The sequence below is a fragment of the Clupea harengus genome, chromosome 7, assembly GCF_900700415.2.
Source record: "Clupea harengus chromosome 7, Ch_v2.0.2, whole genome shotgun sequence".
In the NCBI taxonomy this organism is placed as follows: Eukaryota; Metazoa; Chordata; class Actinopteri; order Clupeiformes; family Clupeidae; genus Clupea; species Clupea harengus.
Window position 1 is genome coordinate 26,281,038 of NC_045158.1, and position 18,137 is coordinate 26,299,174.

Below are 18,137 nucleotides of genomic sequence, written 5' to 3' on the forward strand. Positions count from 1 at the left end.
TGTCCTGTCGGCTGATGGGTCTTTTCCTGGCCCCATATTAAAATGTAATTACTTGGATGTCCATGGGTTGATTCGATTGCTTTACATCAAGTGCTCTGGAAAGCCGGGCTGCCAGTCCTGAAAAGGATTTTATTTTTTATTTTTTTGTACTGTTCTGACTACAGCGTTCATGAGTTGTTCCTGGTAGCCAGTGGAGGATTGGTCCGAGTGCACTTGGCTGCTCACGTCAGTTTACAGCTCTGTGTTCTTCAGCCCCAAACCATTACTCTTATCTAACTGACACGTGGAAGGTTATTTTCCCAATCACAGAAAAGAAAAATCCATTCATTTTAGAAACACTTGGTTTTGGGTTCCTGTCTGAAGTGGTCCATCCCTCGTGTTAGAGAGGAAACCAGAGTCTGAGTGGAAGGCGCCTTGGGAGGCACTCCTCACCGCAATCTTATTATGAAAACCATTTTGTGGGGAGAGTAATGACAGTATTGTATTTGTTACATGAACCACTTCCCCCCTGGGAAGCCTCGCTTCTGTCTTCCAGCAAAGCTACATCAGCTGGCGTTAGAAATGAAAATGGTTCTTGGAAATGATGAGACTTTTAATTGCCACAGTCCTACTTTTAACTCTTAATGTGCTCAGCATACGTGATTACACTACACAGATCAACCCGAGAACAAACAAATCATCAAGCTTTTAAAAACTCTAGAGTCTGGACTTCTCCGAACAGGACAGAATGCATACTCTGCAATGTTTCGATATGTTGTGATTGTGATTTTATTCTAGCTGTTACTGCATTATTATATACACCCTGGCAAACAGTAATACTGGTTAAATGATGTGTTGATTCATTCATTTTTTTACACAAATAAGAGATTTGATTTAAAAAATTCAAGTACAGTGAAGACTAATGAAGTTAAGATGAATTTGACTGAAGCAGTGGTTCCCAAAGTGTGGGGCGGGCCGCCCAGAAGAAACCTACACAACCAATTACAGGTGCTCTTACAGCATAGTAGCCGATAACTAACCTATAAGTGATGAGTTTATAGCCTACTTCGTACTTATATATAATATGGCCAGGGACTACCAATTAGCCTATATGTTAGAAGGGATAGCCTAAGAAGAACATTGTATGGATTGATCACCCAGTCAGAAGTTAAAAATGTTTGATATTGAAATATTTATCTGTTCAAATGTAAAAACAATGTTTAAAAAAAAAGCTACGCAACCGCTGATGGGCTTCTGTTTATTTTATTAAAAGTTAAATTGCCGGTGATCATTTTTGTTCGTTGTCAAAAGGGGGGCAGTTTGGGAACCGCTGGAAGCTATTTATTGTAGTTCAAGTTTGGTATGTGCTCTGCCGTAATGTTTTTGTCTCTTGAAGGCTTCTGGTTGAGGTCATGGTTACAGACTTGTCCAGAGGATCTCAGGCACTGTGACCATGTGTGGTTTTAAAGGTCTGCTGAGTAGGCCACCAGCACAGTCACTATACAGGTTCTGCAGCTGAGTTGGCATGCTGTACCGCTAGCCAAGGGTGGGAGAGTACGCCATCCGTCACCAGCGGCACACCATCTGAGAGGTCTGAGTGTATGGAGCCGTAGCTCGTGAGGGTGAGGTCTGTGACGACCATGTGTTTCCACGGGCTCGTCAGAGGACTGGAAGAAAAAGAGAGAGAGAAAAAAACTTCACCTCGAAAATCTGAATTTCACTGTAATCATACATTACAAAGTAGCACATCAGAGAGAGGTAAAAGTATGTTTGCATCTTTCAAACATAATCTCTCAGTGATTCTGCATTTTTATCTTTACGCTGTCAAATTTCTTGTCGCTGTAAATCTCGTTCTTGTCAATGAAGGTCAGCATGATCCAATCACAGATGATGGAGCACTGAAAAAAAAGTATGAATGTTCTCTTAGGTTATTAGACTCTTCATAGGATGCTCGATTTCTGTTATGAACTGGAAATCATGTGACACTTACAATTCCAACTGATGTCATAGCCGTTACTGCACTTGATGATGGTTGGGACGATGTTGAATTTCCCAAGCCTATAGAGAGGTCAGAGTTAACTGTTGTTTTCTTACTGTGAGGAATAAAATATCAGTTTGATCTGATCCTACTCACATGCCCATGGACGATGATATCCAGTCTGATTCCAAAGGCCTTGATAAGTGTTCTGTACTCCTCACCGTTCCTGCTGTAATACTTGGCAAATCTAAGGAGCATTTTTACATCTCAGACAGTGTGCATCCATGCAGCTAACGCATGTAAAGTTAGCATTTCCAAGTGATAACATATATACGGTGATGAGACCGAGTGTGTGACTAAACATGATCCATTATTTTAACTCTGAACTTGGACCTTGTGCTCAAGCGTTCAGCATGAAGGTCCAGTAGAGGACAACATGGCAGTGGCAGAGACTCTGTTGGTCACATTTACATTTAGTCATTTAGCAGACGCTTTTATCCAAAGCGACGTACAATCAACCTACGAGCAATAGAGACCTAGTGTAACAATAAATAAATACTACTGCGACTTTAATAAGAAATTTAAAAAAGTGCAGGAATGTAACTACTGAAAGTGCGAGTTAAGTACTAGTTAGAGGAGATAGCATTAGAGGAAGGATAAGGAGAGGTAGAGGAAGGATAAGGAGAGGTAGAGGAAGGGAGTTAGGAAAGGAGGTGCTCTCTGAAGAGTTGTGGCTAGAGTAGAGAGGGCCGCCCCCTGCTCTGGTTAGTGCTAGGCAGCTTGTTCCACCAACTACGAATGAGAATAGGCTTATGATTTCCCGTACTTGCACAGACGGCAGTGCTAAACGACGCTCATGAAACGAGCGCAGCATCCTGGGGTAACATTTGCCCTTACAAGAGCATTTAAGTAGGTGGGAGCAGAAACAGCAATCACTCTGTAAGCAAGCTTAAGAGACTTGGCTAAAAACCCACCTGTAATTATACCCTGAGTAAGGCAGGTTCTTGCGTACGTCCAGCCTCCTGAATGCATAAGTGGGCACACACGCTAAAGGGTCCGCATCAAAGTTGCACTTCCAGTTAATGAAGACTCCTATTACTCCTCCCTGAAGCGCAAAAGAGTTCGAGCTCTGGTAATGTTTCAAGGTTCAAGTTTCAAGTCTTTTATTGTCAGATGCACAGAACAAACACAGAGTCAGACTGGGCACTGAAATTCTTAAGACCAAGACACCGCACAGCAACCTAACATAACAACATAATTATAACATTACATATAAGTACTCTGAACATAAATTACAACATATGATACACGTATGATGAAACTACTAAATATACAAAATAAATATACAATTACAATATGCTTAAACATATAATACACATAATAATAACCTATACTAACCTTATAAATCTAAACTAACCTAAAGACAAATCAAGTGTGGGAGTAACAGTAATGTGTGCAATCATAAAGAAACCTGTCCAGTCCATAACAACTTAGAACCCGTTTGTATTATATTATATTGTTATGTGATTGTACAGTAATGTGTAATGTCCTTGGCACAGACAACCACTTAAGACTAATAAAGACTTACGGTTCTGCATAGCTCACTGAATTTTTTCCCTGGCATGCTCTGCGATGTAGCCCAGCCGGAAACAGGACAGTAAGGGTGAGTCTCTCATTGTAATGGCATCGGGGGATATATTTGACTTTTCTTCTGGCCTGTGTTTCCTCTAATCAGGAGTGAAAATAAATATTATTTGTTTATTGTGTATTTTGTACATTTTTGGTTCATCGGCCACCTCAAAAATGAAAATAGGGACTAACCTTAGCACTTTGAATTTCGGAAAGTGTATTGTATTTTTGATATATACAGAAAAGTTGACAGCTTCTGCCAATGGTAGTTTCTCTGTTGAAATGAGAAACACAATTCAGAACATCAGAAAAGCGCTATGAGTGGAATGAGTGTCATGAGTCCACTGCATGGAGCATGGCCAGCTGACTGACGGGACTTGCAGTGCAACACAAAAGAAAGTAAGTTCTAAACACCTAACAGCAGCAAAGGCTTCAATAGGACACCACGACTGGATTTCACATGTCTTGAAGGTTGTAGTTGCTAGTATGGCACACAACGTCCTGTTCGCTGTCCTTTCAGAACACAGGTCAGAAACACACCTCAGTCAACATAGAACTCAGCAGAGTTTTACATGCCACTTTTATCTAGCGGTTTAGCAAGCTTTCACCTACCATTACCATCAAGGTTCTATTTCCCCAGGAATACAGTCTGAATCTTTTGTACAGTTGGCCTTGGCAACACGGTAAATGCCTGTTAGATAGTATAAAAATGGCATTTAAGGAAGTGCCTTCGCTAGTTTCGAAGTATGTGAATATGTGTACAATCCTTCAATAGCAGCCTTACTGTCCTTGACAATGATGTATGATGTTAAATTTAAAATGGGCAAGACAGTAACTTTGATATGGTGTTTATAGCTGCAAAAAATACATTGGTTTAGTATAGCATAATTTTCTGTACTAGATTGTTGTATAACTGTACTGAAAACATGAAAACCTCATGTTTTCAAAATCCCTACCCATCTTCTGCATTTCATTAGATGTTTCTGGACCATAAAACATTCAATAAAAATAAAACATATATTTCTATAATATAATAGAATAGAATAAAACATATATTTCTTCTGTATGACAGGTCCTGAATGGAGCGTAGATGAGTCATAATGCATCAAATGCTTCCTTACTTCTGCACATGTGCCTTGCTTCTGATCATGAGTAACCTCACGCCTCAGGATAGTGCTAATAACATCTCCACCCTGCAAAAAAATAAACCTTATAATAATAATAATAATCCTACACCATGTGCTCAATACAAACAAAATGCATTTCCATAGTGGGTGGAATAAGCGAATTTATAATAATAACATTAGCCTTGACTTTCATGAGCTTGTCCAAATAACCATAGCAACCAGGGCATATTCATCAAAGCCATTTCAATCATGACTGTGTGTAATACACCTCTGTATGTAATGCAACTCCATACAATGTATGTCTGAAGTCTTAAAGGACCGACAGATGTTTAGGAAGATGTTCAGAGGACCTGTAGATGGCCCTTCAGAGACATGTTCCGTACCTCGGAGGGATGGACGTATTCCACCATGTCCAACACATTGTCCCCCTGCAGGGCCACTCCTCTCATCATAGTGTACACTGAGCTCTCAGGTCTGGTTTCAGTGTCCTGATATGCCTTCTGACTGATGAACACATACCTGTGGGGATATCAAACCAAGCATTGCACAGGCAGTTTCATAGCATCCATGCCTCCCCTTTAGCTTCTGCACTCAAAATGTTGGCCAAACATATGTTTTTTTTTTATATATATATTATATATATATAATGTTGGCCAACATTTTGAGTATATATATATATACACACACACATATCTTCAGGTATGTATATTTTGGGTGATTCTTTTACAAATGCCTTTATTATGATAAACCTATGATACATTTCCTGCACTTGTTTTGTGTGTGTGTGTGTGCCTTTGACATAATTAGGAAATGGAACATACAAAATGGGTCCATTTGGGTAAAACTACACATTGATGGCTGTTATGATGAGAAACATGATGGCCACTCAGCCGCCTGACAGCTCAATTAGTCTATAAAACATTCCATATTAAACATGCAAGGTCATTTTGTTCACTAGAAAGATAATGTTCTGCTCAAAATCTGCTTCTAATCAGTTTTTGAATACACATTGTGATTCCAGGTTTCCATTCACAAACTGTCCCCAGTGTTGCTTATTCAACACATGCCTAGGTGAATCAATTGCAACATATTATTTATTTCACCATTAAATAAGCAAAGTGGTCAAAAGGGCACATCATTTGCACACTGAGCTGGAAATGGTTCATATAGAGAGAAGAGATAGGGAAGATTATGAAAAAAGAGCACATCTCACAGCTTCTCTTGTGTACTGGAATTACAGTTTCCCCCACTGCAAAGTAGCCTACACACCTAAAATGACCTGATTTGTTTATTAATGATAAAAGTTGCATGAAATGCAGAAACGTTTCTCATGCATTCCTCATGTTGATGCTTACAAAAATAGTACTAGTGCATACAACAGCCAACATGGAGGCATTTATTCATAATGGACAAATCTGTTAGAACATTACAAGTACCTTAAAGAAGGTTACATTTGCATCAACATAATTTAAAGCATGTGGTTTATAATTGAAACTTACCAAATGAAGTATGTGATAACTAGAAACTGGACTCCTCTGTATATAACTCCAAGTTTTCTATTTCTTACCACCATTACCTTAGGGGTCTCATAGTCCCAGAAACCAAGAAAATATTCCTTCACAATGTCCTTGAAACCCATTTTCCCTTTTCTCTCAGTCTTCCTTAGAATATGTGCTCTCTTGTTCACGAAAAAAACAGAGGTCTTATTTTATACATATCATTTCTTCATCTGTCAATACTCTCTTCCCTCCTGTCGTTAGCCTACGTCCTAGCCCCTCTGATAAAAAAGTAAAGGTAACTAAGAAGCAATGCCACAAGGATGGATTAATCACGGACAGACATTCATGACAAATAAGAAGTTGCTCATGCGTCATACACCCGCGGACACGATATGGGCACGGTGTGCGCTCGGTACGCAAGACGCAAATTTCGTCAACAGCTGAACAAAATGTTGCGCCCGCACGGACTTGTGTGCGTTCACTGCGCATGTGCATGGTACAAAGTTTTTAAGTACTGGCTCAGGGCCGACAGAAAGCAATATCTATTTACGCTATTTATTGATTTAGCAGACGTCTTTATGCAAAGTGACTTCCAGTACATATGAACATTTTCATTAGTAGACTTTGTTTGCTCCCTGGGAATAAAAGAAGATACAATACGAGTTTCGTTTATTTCATGCTTCAGCAAATCATACCTGATTAGATTACCAGAAACAGTATTTGAAGGTAGTTTGCTATTCAGATTGAAGAGTGTGCCTAAATGGTTGTGAAGGGGCAGAGAAAACTATAGACCTATAGAAAATAATAGTCTATGCTGTAGATTCACATTACGATGTAGATACTGTATGCTATTGTGATTGAGTGATTGAATTTGTGCGCTGAGACGTCTCTTCTCTTAAGAAAGTCTGTCTCTTTAAGAAAAGTCAATATCTGACGACACAGTAGCTAATGTAACAGAGTTGAAAATAACACTGTCTTGATAAGATTTTCTCTTTCAAAATAATTACATTGTTATGCTACAATAAAACTTAATTTATATATCTTATTAGTTTCTACAATACCCATTCACTTCCTAATTAAGACATGAGATTTCGCCGCTGATACTGTATTTTTTTCCACACTTTGCATTACAGTATTTTGAATATTTTCATTGTAATATTATGAATGAAGAATTGTGAATATATTTAGTTGTACAATATAGTTGTAGAAACAAATAGTTTGACAAGTAACGTTATAGAGTGGTGTGAGTGCTTTAGCCAAGATGCAGCAATTTTTTGGGCGGTAACTGCATTGATTTAACAATAAACTATAGAAAGGCTTAAATTGTTTGTTTTACGGTAGTAGAATTGGATGTGCAGTCACAGTCACGGATTCACAAATGTATTCACGGATGTTTATTTGTGAATGCAGGTACGTAGTAGCTGCATACCGCTGCACACACACACACACACGATAATAATTAATATGGTATCTATCAAATAGTAATTGGGTGCGCCCTTAAGAAATAAAGGAAGAATTGATAGAGTGATAAAGAAATGATGAAGTAATATCCTATGATGTCCCATCTTTGGCCTACTAATTCAGGTGGTGTTGAATCTTTGACACCAAAAAAACAGTGTTCTTCTTGTCTCTTGTTGGCTCACAGTTCAGTCCCAAAGTCCCAGAGTTTTCCGTACTCCAAGAAAGTCCAAAAACCTGACAATTTATCCATAGTTATGAAAAGCAATAGTCCCATGTAAACACCGGTGAGGCTTTCTCTCTGCTAAACACACTGAGATAAATTATCCTGGAATTGTTTGTTCATGTGACTGGGCAGTACACAACATGGAAGTTCTGATACTTGCATACGATTACCACAGCTCGTCTACGGATTTGGAAATTCTATGCTATGGCACTCCTGCATGCTCGTTCGCACAAGGACAGCCACTCGTGCACTCACAGACCGTTACATTCAGATGCGTGAGAGAGTACATTTAACTTTAAATGCTATGTGTGCTGCAATGCAAGGGAAATGTAAATGACATCAAAACAACTTACAATCGTTCAACAAAATATTCAGGCACATATGCGGCCACCGCGCTGAAAATTGAGGTCCTTACTACGTAACACAACACACACGTGTGCTGCTAACTTTTGAGCACGCAGGTTGACGGGGACGTTTGCCTGTTTGTGGATTTTTATACTTTTCGGAATCCCCTATTTTGATATTCGACAATGGGTGGGTTGCAAAAGAAAAAGGTAATTGATCATCCAATATAAAGTAAAGAAAATAAAAGCAATTTATAGGAAATCAGAATTTAGAAGCTATCGTGTACTAGACGACAAGCTAATGGAACTAGTGTACAGGTAACATGCTAGCACAGTTAGATAAAAACAGTCTTTTTACATTCTGCCAGAATAGCCTCAATATTATATACATTAAACATAACGCTCCCCTTAAGTGGGACTTATTTTAGTGGTTGACAAGTCGAATCAAGTCTAGTTTGCATTTAGCCTTACTGCGCAGTTTAGCTGGTTAGCTTTTCCTATCTTGTTTCAAGCTAGCTGTCGCTATTTCCTACCTTAGGACAGCCATTAGCCACTACTTACTCATACATAACATGCTATACAGCGTTAACTTTGTATAAATATAAGTCATAATGTCATCGTGGCCACATACTTATGTAAATACAGTAGCTAACTTAGCAGTAAGTAATGCCCATGGTACGCAACTGGTTTATCAACCACGTGCATATGGTGCTTATTATTGGTCAAACATGTTTCCATCATAGACATTTAAACGTTTATATGCCTATGGTATTCACGTGAGCAGACTCTGATGGAAGACCCTCGGCTATCACGTCATGTGCCGCAATGTCCAAAATAAGTCAGTTTAGCTTATTTATTGTAATGAGTACAAGTAAGACTTATCGCTAACATTTTATAGTTGGCTCAACAAGTAGTGTGATTTATGTGTATTGGCCTCCAAGTTTGAAGCTCTTGAACATTTTTAAATAAGGTTATTTCTTGATATTTGATACTGTATGTAAATATATTTATGTATTTTTTTCTGTCCTGTTTGGTCTGTGATGTCTTTACTGCACGACTGATCAGCAAAATTATGTTGTCTTCTGCAGTACGAGAGTGGGTCGGCCACGAATTACATCACCCGAAACAAAGCCCGCAAGAAGTTACAGCTGCACCTGGCCGACTTCAGGTAGTGAAACTATTCCTGTGAAAACTATACTTTGCACCAATAGGAAAACCTTATGCTGCCCTTGCTGCAGATGAAGGCACAAAAGACTACTTAAGACTTGCTTTCTAGTTCAATGTCTAGTTGCCTAAAATGGTGTATTTATCTTGTCTGCAGACGTCTGTGCATTTTGAAAGGAATCTACCCTCATGAGCCAAAACACAAGAAGAAGGTCAACAAGGGTTCCACCGCCCCTCGGACCTTCTACCTTCTCAAAGACATCCGCTTCCTGCTGCACGAGCCCATCGTCGGGAAATTCAGAGAGTATAAGGTAAGGTCCTCATCCTTTCACAATGTTATAGTTCAGAGAGTATAAGGTAAGGTCCTCATCCTTTCACAATGTAATAGTTCAGAGAGTATAAGTTTAGGTTCTCATTCTTTCACAATGTAATAGTTCAGAGAGTATAAGTTAAGGTCCTCATCCTTTCACAATGTAATAGTTCAGAGAGTATAAGTTTAGGTTCTCATTCTTTCACAATGTTATAGTTCAGAGAGTATAAGTTTAGGTTCTCATTCTTTCACAATGTTATAGTTCAGAGAGTATAAGTTTAGGTCCTCATCCTTTCACAATGTAATAGTTCAGAGAGTATAAAGTTTAGGTTCTCATTCTTTCACAATGTAATAGTTCAGAGAGTATAAGTTAAGGTCCTCATCCTTTCACAATGTAATAAGTTCAGAGAGTAATAAGTTTAGGTTCTCATTCTTTCACAATGTTATAGTTCAGAGAGTATAAGTTTAGGTTCTCATTCTTTCACAATGTTATAGTTCAGAGAGTATAAGTTTAGGTTCTCATTCTTTCACAATGTAATAGTTCAGAGAGTCTAAGGTAAGGTCCTCATTCTTTCACAATGTAATAGTTCAGAGAGTGTAAGGTAAAATTAATATTTTCCCCAGTAAATTAGTATTTTTCCTTAAGTGAAATCTGTACTGCATTAGTGGACGCCACAAGCAAAATTTTGATATGTACTTGTAAAAGAAACAATATTGTGGCATTCAGTCTACAAAACATAGACTTATTTGTAGTCTGTAAGATCACTTTTTGAGAGGGTCTCTTTTCTTAATCACGTGAATTCGGCTGCGTCAGTGTTTTTCGGCAACCTTTTCATATTGTGGTGGAAGTATTTCTCATAAGTGTTTCTGTATACAAATGCAACCCTTATAAAATACAATCATGGCTGAACAAAAGAAGACGTATTCTCAGGAAAGACATTTTCAAAGAGTATACTAAGCAATACAGCTGTAGAACTTCTGTATGCCCATATAGCAAATGTTGTCTTGAGATTTGTCATCTAGAAATAAATGAACACAGCCTGTAATAACTCAAGTTTTATTATGTACTAATCAGGACTAACACTGGGATACATTACATAAAATCATATCAATATGCATTAGTTGCTATTTAACATAAATCTCATTCAGTGATACAATCTAATCATATGAACTTCCATCACAAAGAACTTGGCAAGATAATATCATTTTGCAATCCAAATAATTTTTAAATTGAGCGAAGTAAGAAGAGAGCTCGATAGAAGGACTACCGTCACGTGGAAAGTACTGCTCGACGAAGCCTAGAACAGTGGCAGCAGCGGTGCTCCTGTCAGTTTGTTGCCATGGGGATGACCACAAATGCGATCTGTTTCCAACTTCATCCTTTTGCCATACTGAGTCTTTTCATTTAGCGCAATCTTTTGACAGAAACATACCTTGATTCGATGGAAATTTTGCGTTAACCATTCGTATTTGTGTTAGAAAAATATATCGCTTGAGTCAAAAAAGTTTTATTCTTGATCATTAGTTTAATATTCTTTCATTGGAGTTGCATATTAAGCAGTAGTTGATAAAAAAACATCACAGAAACCCAAATCTGTTGGTTGCAAGTTGACCCCAAATTCGTATGAATGAGTCATCATATTCGTATCGCCGTATTTCCACCACATTTTCGTATTAGTACGGATCAATTCGTACGAGTTGGCATCACTGAATAACACTGACCTTGACTTGAGTAATTTCTCTGATGAGGAGGAACCCATTGGCAGTGTGCCTTGGTTTGCCTTGGTGTTCAGGCTGTAGCACCTACGATTGATTGGATGGAGTATATCACCTTTAACTTTCTGACCCGCTCAACCTCTGTGTTCCTGAGAGCAGAATGAGTAATGTAATGAACTCCCGCGGTGTATCTGCCTTCACTATTAAAAGGGAAAGTGCTGGGCCCATTTGTCATGTCAATGCCAGGAGAGTGGGAGAATGTTTTGTGGGTACCGTAGAATGACACCAGATGGGTTGTCTGTGTATCGTGCAGGTGTTTGTGCGGAAGCTCCGTAAAGCGTACGGAAAGCAGAATGGGACCGGGGTTGCCAGATTGAGGGACAACAAGGCCGAGCTACAAGTTGGACCACATCGTGAAGGAGAGGTGAGAACTGGGTGCACCGTCACTTTTCCTCCAGCAGAGGGAGACATTAGATATGGAGTCATGAGATTTTGATTCAGTGCAGCAAGATGGTGACGTGCTTTTGTGGCTTCTTGTCCCAGTACCCCACGTTCATCGACGCCGTGCGTGACGTAGACGATGCCTCTCTATGTGTTTCCTCTTCTCCACCTTCGCCGTACGGGGAAATGCCACGTCCAGACCATTCAGCTGTGCCGGCGCCTCACGGTGGAGTGGATGAACTACATCATTACTTCTCGGTGTCTGAGAAAGGTAGGACACCAACGCCTATGAAGATGACTCTGCTTGTTTGAGGCTGCTAGGCTCGAAAGGCCATGATGTAATAAACGAGCCCACCGCTAGGCCACCCCTCAGGATTCTAGTGTTTAATAACTTTTGCTTTATAATGTTTCCCATCAGGTCTTCATCTCCATCAAGGGGATTTATTACCAGGCAGATGTTCTTGGACAGACGATCACCTGGCTGGTGCCCTATCAGTTTGCCCATGACGTAAGTGGGGTGACATTATCTCAAGCAGTGCCGTTGCTACCATCAGCAGTGAGGGTCATGTTGGGCATCTAATGTGCCTACTCGGTGTGTGCACACCCATATTGTTCGATCATAGTTGGCTGATTAACAAGTGCGGTGGTTAGTGATTTTAGGGATTTGAGGATGTTTGGATTTTAACTGTACAAAGGGGTGGTATTCTGACAATCAAAAGTATGGAAATGGTAGATCCTATTGTCCAGTGTTTCATTTCTCCTTTAGTGCAGTTTTTATGTTTCATAATCTGCGAGGAACTTAAAAGTGCATTAGCCTATCAATATTGCATATTAGGAAGGATTGCTTTTACATTCTAGTCCTTGTTGCTATGAGTGGTTGGACAGAGCAGGCCTACTGGGAGCCCAGTTAATTGATTGCATTGTGTGCAACTACACCGGGTCTGTGCACACAGAAAGATGTCTGGCTTGTTAATGTTTGAGTACTTCTGTTGTGGTAATAGATAACTCTGTCAGTGTGTGATCTTGACTTTGAGGAGAGTCAACAGAGCCTTCGTTGGTCCCACAGAAGGGGGCTTTGCTCTTTTGGAAAGGAAAGGAAGGTTTCTGACTCCACGCTGGTAAATGGTTTAGAGACGATTGTTTGAAGTGGTGGTTAGAAACGATTCAGCAGAGCCTGGTCCCCTGAGCTGGACCAGATAACAGGAGGCCATGGGTCAGGGAAGCGCTAGGTCAACATCACTTTCACTGCCTGCTCTTTTCACATAGCTCTGTAGAAGGGAAGCCAGTGGAGATGGAACAGTCACCTTGACAGACATGTCAGAATCTGATGCGAAAACACACAGGGTTTTGTCTCTTGTCTCCCGTGCATGAGGTTCGATCACAGTGCGGGATTCTGCTTTTTGTAATGGAGGTTACACCTGCAGTAGTGCTTGAAGTAGAAGCTGAAGGGCCCTCAGCATGTATCTCTTGTTCCAGACATGCTGTGGTTTTGATATGGAAAACGGATATAACTAATAAGTGTGATGACGTATAACGTTAACTACTACTATATGATCTAGCTATTGCTGGCCATTGATTTGTGTGCTCCTGTAACTTATCCCCTGACAGCATCCCACCGATGTGGACTACAGAGTAATGGCCACTTTCACAGAACTCTACACAACCCTTATGGGATTCGTCAACTTCCGTCTTTACCAGACGCTCAACATTACATACCCTCCCAAGGTACTTACCAACTTAAGATGTTTCTCTGTCTGGACCTACTTTTCCTAATAATTGTCATATCAAATCAGTAGATGACTGGTATCGATTGAGTTGTTCTGCTTTTCACAGCTGGATAACCAATCTGAAGCGGGACTGAAAGCAGAATTTGAAGAAGACTATGCCATGGACTCCGAAAGCTATTTGGAGGTATGCGTTAGTCTTTCTGTACTGTTGTTTGTTTCAGACATCTCTGTACAGAGAGAACTGGGTGGTGCTTGTTTTAACATACTCTTATTAATGTGGTACATTTTCTATGATGTGAAGGGCATCTTGATTGGACATAAAGATAACTTATTTATTGTGAAAGATGTGTTGTGAGTCAAATTCATAGTTCACGGTGTAATCAGACTGCTCCCGTTATAAGTTGTCTCATTCAAATGTGCCATTGATACAATATCTTTGGAGCCTCCACACATACACACCCTTGTAACATTTTTACTTTTCAATGGAATTGATTTATGGGTGAGCGAGGACGAAGATGAATCAAAGATAACCTTTCTAGTAGGAGTGTAATGATTCACAGATACGAATCGAAACGTGTTTAATGTTAAAGATGTGACGACATCATTTCGCGGACCCCTGGATCGAACTAAATGTACTATGAGCCGGTCGATAGCCTGCTTCTAAAGTTACGAATCGATTGACTGGGGCTTTGCTGCTAATTCTACTTTTGTCGCCTATAAACTAAGCTGCTGTGAAAGACCTGACGTTAAAAGTCATGTAGCATTATGTCACTGATCGTATCCTACAATTGTCAATGCTCAAATTAAACCCATCCACAAGTAACTGGTAGCAAAATTGAGTGGAACAGACACACTATGCTGTCTTCAGTCAAAGAGACAAAACATTTTTTTGTTACATTAGTATTACATAAATGGATAGCGATGTTTGATTCGTCCCTGCTCAGACTAATATTATATAACTCTCATTGTTCATGTAGCAGAAACTCGTTAGCCACATGGAGTTCTCACGTTGTGTGTTAATAGTTAGTAAGCCATGACACCCCCCCCCCCCTCCAGACCAACCCCCGCACAGCCGATTATAGATTCCTCTCGTCCTGTCACTCGAACCCTTTAACATTTCTTCAAGGGTAGGGTGGTACAAGGTTATCGTTTATGATGCATAGTCACCAAGGGATCACCATAACACTTAATAAATGCTCAATAAAGGGTTTTCACTCTGAGTGGGAATGAGTTATTTGTGTGTGTGGTTGCGGGGAGGGGGTGTAGTATTTTTGCTTGAAATGCCCCGAACTTTTCTTCATACGACTTTTAAATGGCTAGTAGCAATCTTTCCATCTTAAAATGCACCGTCCTTGATTTGTATGTGTCTAGATACGTAGCATATCATCTCATAAGGGAGAGGTACACACCCCTACGGTCTAAACATGACTTTTGAATGTAAAACATTTGCCTTTTGGTTTGATTTTCTTCAGAAACTCTCAGCCTTGAGTGCCAGCTTGGCCCGAGTCATCAACACGGCAGAGGAGGAAGAAACCCAGCTCGACCACTTCCCTGCTGAAGGGGTAAAAAAGAATTCCCATATTGATAAGCTTTTGGGTTGGACTGTTTGTGCACAGGATTATAGCACCATTGAAAGAAATGATTAATGATCAATTTATCAAATAAATTATGATTAATAAAACTCATATTCTCATATATTTATAATGAGTTGACAGTCTTTGTTTGAAATAAGACTGGCAAAGACTAAAATGGACTTTCATCCCCTGTCCAGCTAAATGAAACCTGGTGTCAGGCTTTCCCATGACGTCACACACATCCAAGCCAAGCTAGGTGTTTTAGAGAAGCTTGGTTTGATGACCGTGAAGGCCTGAAATGGTCATCTTGATGTATTTTAATGTTAATTACTGAGGCACACTTTAAAAAAAAAAAAAAAAGTATGCTTATCTTGCTTTCCAATATGTCCCAGCAGTCACTGTCCACAAAAAAACGTCATTCAGGATTTCTGGGTGGTATGACTCCAATAACAGTTTTAGAATTTGATTTGTGTACCAGGTTGCATTTCAGTGAGGTAACTGGAATCCTCTGTGTAATGTTAGTCAGCGGTTGGCAGCAGTAAGCCATGTATTGGTCATGCATTATTGGTCGTATTGTCTGGACCTAAACTTCACTTTCCCTCCTACTGTGGTCCTGATGTGACATCACGCAGCGGCTCTAGTGTTGAGGCTTGAGCCGTACTTAGCAGGGCCCTGTCTAACCTCAGCAGGGTCTACAGGGTGGGGCTCTATCTAAAATTAGATACATTAGAAGAAGAGTACGTCTGAAGGGGACTAGCCACCCATACTGTGTGGTTAATTGAGTGGGGCGTTCTTATGCGCTATGTTATTTACAAGCAGGTGCATGTGTTGGAGAGCAAGTATTAATCAAGCTATTTAGTTATTTAGTGATTTCTATAGCCTGTTTGCATTGTGCATAGAATATTTTGAACTGGTACCATATACAGGCATCTATACCAGGCACTAACTGGATTATATAATTGAAGTTCTGTTAAGTATAGACCTAGGAAAATGTGCTCTCCTAGTTAAAAGTGTGGAAGGTGATTGTACTACCTCCTCAACTATATAAGGAGGCAACAAACGAGCTCGGTGCCAGCAGGTTCACACCTTGCCAGAGATGTGTCGGACAAGGGGGCAAGTTGTCATGGTTTCCAGCACAGAGGTGTGAAATAAACAGAGTGATGAAACGAGGTGGCGAGCCGTACCGTCATCTCTCTGGCTCTGCTCCCTCTCTTGCTTTCTGTTCATGTCATCCTGTTTCTCAACCTTATTGGATGGTTAAGATGAGCTTCAACCTTATTGGATGGTTAAGATGAGCTTCAACCTTATTGGATGGTTTTAAGATGAGCTTCACCCTTATTGGATGGTTTTAAGATGAGCTTCATCCTTATTGGATGGTTAAGATGAGCTTCAACCTTATTGGATGGTTTTAAGATGAGCTTCATCCTTATTGGATGGTTAAGATGAGCTTCACCCTTATTGGATGGTTAAGATGAGCTTCAACCTTATTGGATGGTTTTAAGATGAGCTTCAACCTTATTGGATGGTTAAGATGAGCTTCAACCTTATTGGATGGTTTTAAGATGAGCTTCATCCTTATTGGATGGTTAAGATGAGCTTCAACCTTATTGGATGGTTAAGATGAGCTTCATCCTTATTGGATGGTTAAGATGAGCTTCAACCTTATTGGATGGTTAAGATGAGCTTCATCCTTATTGGATGGATAAGATGAGCTTCAACCTTTTTGGATGGATAAGATGAGCTTCAACCTTATTGGATGGTTAAGATGAGCTTCAACCTTATTGGATGGTTAAGATGAGCTTCATCCTTATTGGATGGATAAGATGAGCTTCATCCTTATTGGATGGTTAAGATGAGCTTCAACCTTATTGGATGGTTAAGATGAGTTTCAACCTTATTGGATGGTTAAGATGAGCTTCAACCTTATTGGATGGATAAGATGAGCTTCAACCTTATTGGATGGTTTTAAGATGAGCTTCATCCTTATTGGATGGATAAGATGAGCTTCAACCTTATTGGATGGTTAAGATGAGCTTCAACCTTATTGGATGGATAAGATGAGCTTCACCCTTATTGGATGGTTAAGATGAGCTTCACCCTTATTGGATGGTTAAGATGAGCTTCAACCTTATTGGATGGTTTTAAGATGAGCTTCATCCTTATTGGATGGATAAGATGAGCTTCAACCTTATTGGATGGTTAAGATGAGCTTCAACCTTATTGGATGGTTTTAAGATGAGCTTCAACCTTATTGGATGGTTAAGATGAGCTTCAACCTTATTGGATGGTTAAGATGAGCTTCAACCTTATTGGATGGTTAAGATGAGCTTCAACCTTATTGGATGGATAAGATGAGCTTCAACCTTATTGGATGGTTTTAAGATGAGCTTCAACCTTATTGGATGGTTAAGATGAGCTTCAACCTTATTGGATGGTTTTAAGATGAGCTTCATCCTTATTGGATGGTTAAGATAAGCTTCAACCTTATTGGATGGTTAAGATGAGCTTCATCCTTATTGGATGGTTAAGATGAGCTTCAACCTTATTGGATGGTTTTAAGATGAGCTTCATCCTTATTGGATGGTTAAGATGAGCTTCAACCTTATTGGATGGTTAAGATGAGCTTCATCCTTATTGGATGGATAAGATGAGCTTCAACCTTATGGGATGGTTAAGATGAGCTTCAACCTTATTGGATGGTTAAGATGAGCTTCAACCTTATTGGATGGTTTTAAGATGAGCTTCAACCTTATTGGATGGTTAAGATGAGCTTCAACCTTATTGGATGGTTTTAAGATGAGCTTCATCCTTATTGGATGGTTAAGATGAGCTTCAACCTTATTGGATGGTTAAGATGAGCTTCATCCTTATTGGATGGTTAAGATGAGCTTCAACCTTATTGGATGGTTAAGATGAGTTTCAACCTTATTGGATGGTTAAGATGAGCTTCAACCTTATTGGATGG

The 18,137-nt window shown here is 39.7% G+C and overlaps 2 pseudogenes; one reads left to right on the top strand and one right to left on the bottom strand.

Annotated features, from left to right (window-relative positions):
- Positions 1-1,477: 1,477 nt before the first annotated feature.
- On the bottom strand, positions 1,478-6,352 carry LOC116220968 (annotated as a pseudogene).
- A 1,952-nt stretch (positions 6,353-8,304) lies between these two features.
- Positions 8,305-15,665, top strand: LOC116220969 (annotated as a pseudogene).
- The last annotated feature ends 2,472 nt before the right edge of the window (positions 15,666-18,137 follow it).